General features: G+C 39.5%; 1 long non-coding RNA gene across 1 annotated transcript; it reads right to left on the reverse strand.

Annotated features, from left to right (window-relative positions):
• Positions 1-1,069: 1,069 nt before the first annotated feature.
• Positions 1,070-3,490, reverse strand: LOC132603828 (uncharacterized). The gene is made up of 2 exons (XR_009568547.1): positions 3,246-3,490; positions 1,070-3,121 (listed from the first exon to the last, which is right to left on the reverse strand). It is a non-coding gene; the product is annotated as an uncharacterized LOC132603828 (long non-coding RNA).
• Positions 3,491-5,859: the final 2,369 nt, after the last annotated feature.

Here is a 5,859-nt window from a genome sequence, read left to right on the forward strand (position 1 = left end):
TCCCAATATAGATAGCCCCCTCCCCCCAACTTCTCGGGATTCGAACAGATTTTCCCGGAAAGTGGAAGAGAGTTAAATTCATCTGGAATGCGCCGGATCCCAAAATGTTCTAAGACCTCAATCGTCGCTCCCGAAGCGTCATAAGGCAATAAAGATGACCATTGGCACTTTGCTGTCCCTGCTGACGCCTCGATTTCTGGGTTTCAAAGATTTTCCTCCTTATATAAACTCCAAATCTTTTTCCAATCTTTCCACTCAAGCAACTTATTTCTTTCCTTGCACGAAGTTTAGATTCCCTCTACTTAGGACTCAGACCTTCTGTTATACCCCATTTTAACCGGAGTCAAAATATTTTACAACATCCCGGTAATTCCGGGGTTAATTAAACTTAGGGAGTCACCACCTAATTATTTATGGTGAATTAGGGCACCTAAATTTCATGAAGGTTATTTTCTAAAGTTAACTTCGTTTTAATGTCTACAAAACCGAAGATCTGGGTAAGGGTTCAACTAGTCTAAAGGGAAGGCATTAGGCATCCTTTAAGATCCATTAACAATAGTTAACTGACCGGACTTATGTTAATTAATTAGACTCTTAAAAACAAATTTAAAGTGTAAAGCAGCTAAGACACTACTAAAAGAAACTTTTTAGAGAATTGATTTCAAATTGTGAAAGATCAAATCCTTTGAGTTTGCAAAAGTTGATTTGTAGGCAATTGTAACTGAATGGCCAAAACCTGAAAGAAAATGATTTGTTTATTTTTCAAAAGAGTATATGACAAGACGATGCAACCGTTTCGAATTCCAAAGACCAAATTCATAACTAGAACAATTTGAAGCAGACCTAAATTGAAAAGAACTGGGAAAAGTTTTAGACTCCTGTTTTATGTACAGATCTTGAGTAATACGATTTGCCTGTGGTCCAAATATTGCTAGACATACATAAACTGATTACTGGTTCCAAGTCCCTTACATCTAATGACATGTCACATGTAAGAACTAATTAGTCTATTATTAGCTAAAGGAAACTTAATTATAAATTATAAACTTGCGTAGATCTTAACAATCAATCACAAAACAAAATAAAGGATTAGTCACAGAGGAAATTCTGAACACTATAGGGAGTAGGCCAAAGTGACGTAAATGATAAACGCCATTTTTGGCTTTCGCAAGATGATAATGTTCTGCAATTTTCCGCTCAAGAGAGTAAGAGAGAAGATAGTGAATGATGTGCGGGCTTCCGTAAGTGGTGTCGTTGAGTCTCAAATGAAACTCTTCGGCTCCGGTGTACATGCGAAACAAAATTAAAAAAAAAAAAAAAGGAAAAGATTAGAACAATAAGAAGATCTGGATATGGAAAATAAATAGAAGAGATGAAATCATTAGAATGTGACCCGCAAAATATCTAACAAGATTCAAAGAGAAACAGGAAATAAGAGATTAAAAAAAAAACAGAAACTTTGGCTTCCATGAATACTTTTTCCCTTTGGCAGTGAATGCTCAAGCAGTAAGATCACAACAAGTTAAATTTGAACACAGCTAGAGGGCAAACTTTCTCTTGATAACATCAATAGTACACAACTGATACAACTTGCCAACTTCTCGGGCTCTAGTACATATTGTGCATCGACTTACCAGACTTAAAAGGAAATTCTACATTGAGATGTTTATACTAGTTTGAAAAATTCAATATACCTAGACCCTGCAATTCCTATGTGTTAAACTAGTTCAATTAAAATAAGACCTAGATGAATATACAGCTGATCCAGCTCCCTCTTTATCTGACTATTTCAACATACCAAACTTGGAGAAAATTTTCCAGTTATATTTTGGTTCATTTTCGATCATTAAAGCAAGTATTTGTAACCCAGTCTCTAAACTCCTGAACAACCATAGTGGTAAATATGGAACACGAACTTAGGTGAATTCCAAAGACATATTGAACATTACAGATTGTCACATTCAAGATTTAGCCTATGAACACATTGTTAAGATTTTGGTTTAACCTTAGTTTAACTACATTACTTAAATGCTCAAAACATATTTTTTTAAACTGAGCTTAAATATAAAAAATCATATCCAGAATACGTGAAAGCAAATTCCCGACAAGTATTTCACGCGATATTTCAAAGAGAGGAAACACGTCTCTTATTCAGCAAAGTTCAAACATGGAAAAAGAATTTTGACGCCTGAACACGACTTTTAAAATTTAAACTTACATGCTGCCAAACATTCCAGAACTCATCGAAAATCTAAAGGGGCATTATATTGCTACAATGAGCTGAACGATTTTTAGCCCAAGAGGCAAACTAAACCAGCAACACATAGTGTATTGTGTGCGCATAACAGACATCACAAACATGCTCTTTTTTTAGAGTAGAATAATCTTACTCATGGAGCCAATTATTCTACTAAACAGGGTCATGTACTTAAGGAAGAACAAGACATACTCAACTTTATCTAAACAAATATGGAAACTGGATTTCTAGTATTTAATGAATACATAATTTCATCTCTATTTAGAATGGTAAAAGTTAGTATTATAGATTCATTACAACTCCCTAAAATAGAATTCTCATCAGAAGAAAGTGGAAGGGAAGACCAAACTCGTCTCAATATTTACTAGTACGACATCAACATACCTTCACATTCAAACACAATATTCAGCTAAGATTTAGTTGATAATTAAGTTGTAAAATGATATCCCCCATATTATAACAACTACTGACTGACCATCTTGTTTTATTCAGCTTATCATCTATCGTTTCGGATAGAATTCAAAAGACAACGCTAAACTCTAAAATCCAGTTTCAGCCAAACATTTCAAATTCGGAAAAAGAGATCAACTTCAGCAAATGTGCATTGTACTCGACGTATGCATTCATATTCACAGAATTATATTAAGCAAAGGAAAGCAACAAAACTGCAAAAAATACATTTTATACTACATGGGAACTCGTCTTAACAGTAACGAACAACAAAAATAGAAATAGGGATAAGGATAAGGATTTTACCTCTTGTGGGTGCAGTGAACAGGGGCGTGAATCTCGATCTACTCTCTTACTCCCGAACAAATTCGAATCTCGGATCGAAACGAACCAGAACGTCTTATGTATGAGAAACTGTTCAAGAATAAAAGGTAATTTATCAGATAGTATAGAAATTGAGGAGCAAGCCACGGACTCAAAAAAAAATATCCTCTTCGGCTGAGGAGTTAGAGGTGTATTTATAGGTGTAAATCAAAACCTAGGGTTTCGATTTGGGCGGGATTTTGAACTTGATTTTGATTTTGAGTCAATATGACCGTTCAAATTGAAAATCGAATCTTTTAACAGTTGATCTTTTCAGAAACTTTAAAAGTTTCTTGGACATTTGTGTTGACTAGATCTTTGAAGATGAGAGAGGAAAGTATTTGCACAAAAATGGGGTGGCAAAGATCTGCCATTGTTGAGGAAAAATGGAGCTTTGTTGAAAAGGAAAGAGGAGAAGACGACAAGGTGTGGCTACTGATTTCTTTTCTTTAGGTTTTAGATGAATAAGATAAGTGGGCCGGGTCAGTTGAAATGGGTAATGGGTTACGGATTTTGGCGAAAATGGGCCAATTGGACTGGTCTAGAAAGAGTTTTGAGGGCTGGTGGGATCCGAAATTTGGCCCTTTTCCTCCTTTAATTAATTTATTTGGACATCTTCATCTTAATAATTTGGACTAGAATTAACCACTTTCAAATATATAATACAACTTTTTATTAAAATAAATAACCGTGCAATAAATATTTGAAAGTATTAATATAGTGCTTTGTTAAGTAAATTTGAAATAACTCGTCCAAATTATTAACGATCAAGAAACGCGGATAAATTAATTGAAGGAAAAGTGGGACAAAATTGCGTGTCAACACCTTCCTTTCCAGAATATTAACGTCAATTTCAACCATGGCTTTGTCTCTTAAAAGCCCAGCGAATTCAGTCCCTTCTTCCCCTCGTTCTTCTGATAATTCCCTGACTTCGGGCCAGGAGAAGAGCCCTGAAGCATCCATTACCAAAGAAACCTACCTAGGATCCCTTGCCACAGAAATTCTGCCTCGTGTACAAAGGACCCTTCCGCATAGATACTCGCAATAAATATGTGGGTGAGATTAATTCCCTGATAACCGATGAAGACCTACCCCAAGTTTACATCGACTGCAACTGGGATTCGGAGGTTGTGCCCTCGCTGTTGGTTCGGAGGACAGGATGACTCACCATGTCGAGGGGTATTCCATGGTTCATACTTACCCCTTCTCCATCGGGTTAACGTTACCAGTTCCCTATTTGATCAGGACTTTCTGCCTTAGGTACCGGGTTTTCATAGGCCAACTCACTCCTTATTTATAGAGGATCGTTTACTGTATTCAGGAACTCGCTGACCGCGCCGAACTCGCCTTCTCTATTGATCAACTATTGCGGCTCTATTCCCCGCACTTGTTTCGGGGTGGAATAATCCATTTGTTCCCCCACGGCTCTCGTAGGCTGATTACCAGAGCCGAAGATGACTTTGACCGGGGCTGGTGCGATCGGTTTATGATGATACAAATAGATCTTCTCCATCATGCCCCTCTGGAGCCCTTTCCAGAGACGTGGAACAACACTCGTAAGTTCGTAAACCCTTCCTTCCGATTATCCGAATTTTCCTTTGTCGTCGCATAACCTTCTTTAACTTTGGAGCCGCCTTTGTGGCCACGGACTTTGTGCTGGGGATGTTTGACTGGGTACTGGTCCTGCGGAGAGCCACTGCAAGAGTAATCAAAACTTAGAAAATCTTGACTGCAGAGTGGTGGAGAGGGAAGAACCATGGTGATATTTCGGACCCAGATGTAAAAATAATTCCTCATACTTCTTCATCTTCCCTGACGGACCCTCTTGGCAGCATGCAAAAATCCCTACTCGAAGATCGTCAGCCCGGAGGATCTCCTCAAGTGCTACCTCCTTTTATAATATCAGGTCTGCCATTACTCAGCACTCTGGCGGTCGAAAACACAAAGTTCGGAGTCCCTTACAGGTTTCCGAAGCCTCAACTGATGGGATAGGATCCCGAGTGCGTCCCGGTGCCACTTTGTTGAGGCTTGAGAAGAGGTACAGATAAAACTAGGGCGTCATCAACCTTGACGGCGAAAAGGAGAATCCCCAAACCCTCGGAATAGCGGGGTCGGATGTCCTCTCTGAGCAAGAAGGACCGGCGGCCTCTTCGGATCATGCAGGTCCTGACCCCTTACCATTGCACTTCAGCACCAATGAAACCGGTGAGACTTCCACTCAACCAGGGCCACCTGGCCCAAACCTGAAGGTCATGTTGTATCAGCTTGCAAACCAAATCCTAGCATGACATACCTCCACTACCTCCACAATAGTTGAGGCAGGGAATATGCAAGTGCCGGACTCCGTAACCACTGAAAATCACTAACTGCGTCGGGTGTTTGAAACGCTCTGAATAAGTTGCCGTGAATCAAAATCCTTGAAGCACTCCATACGACTGAGTTACGACGAAGCTAAGCAACAGTTGGACGAAGAAAATATGCCCTTGCAGGCCAAGAATTTTGATCTCTAAAACCTATAGGTGCAAGTCTTCCATCTGATAAGCAAACTGGAGGCCGCTCGGGGTCAGCTGAGATGTTCAGAAGCTTCCCGGGTCCGTCTCAGATCAAGTTGGGAAAGATTGCAGCGGCGCTGGACTGCCTAGGAACATAAGGCCAGTGTGATACACGACCCTGCCATTCTGAAGTCTCGTCAGGATGCCTTCCGTGAGGCCTTGAATAAAAATATGGACTTGTCAGAAGTCTTGTTATATGCCGACGTAGATTTTGTGGCCGCTGAGTCTGCTATGGCG

Source organism: Lycium barbarum, chromosome 7, assembly GCF_019175385.1.
Source record: "Lycium barbarum isolate Lr01 chromosome 7, ASM1917538v2, whole genome shotgun sequence".
Classification (NCBI taxonomy): Eukaryota; Viridiplantae; Streptophyta; class Magnoliopsida; order Solanales; family Solanaceae; genus Lycium; species Lycium barbarum.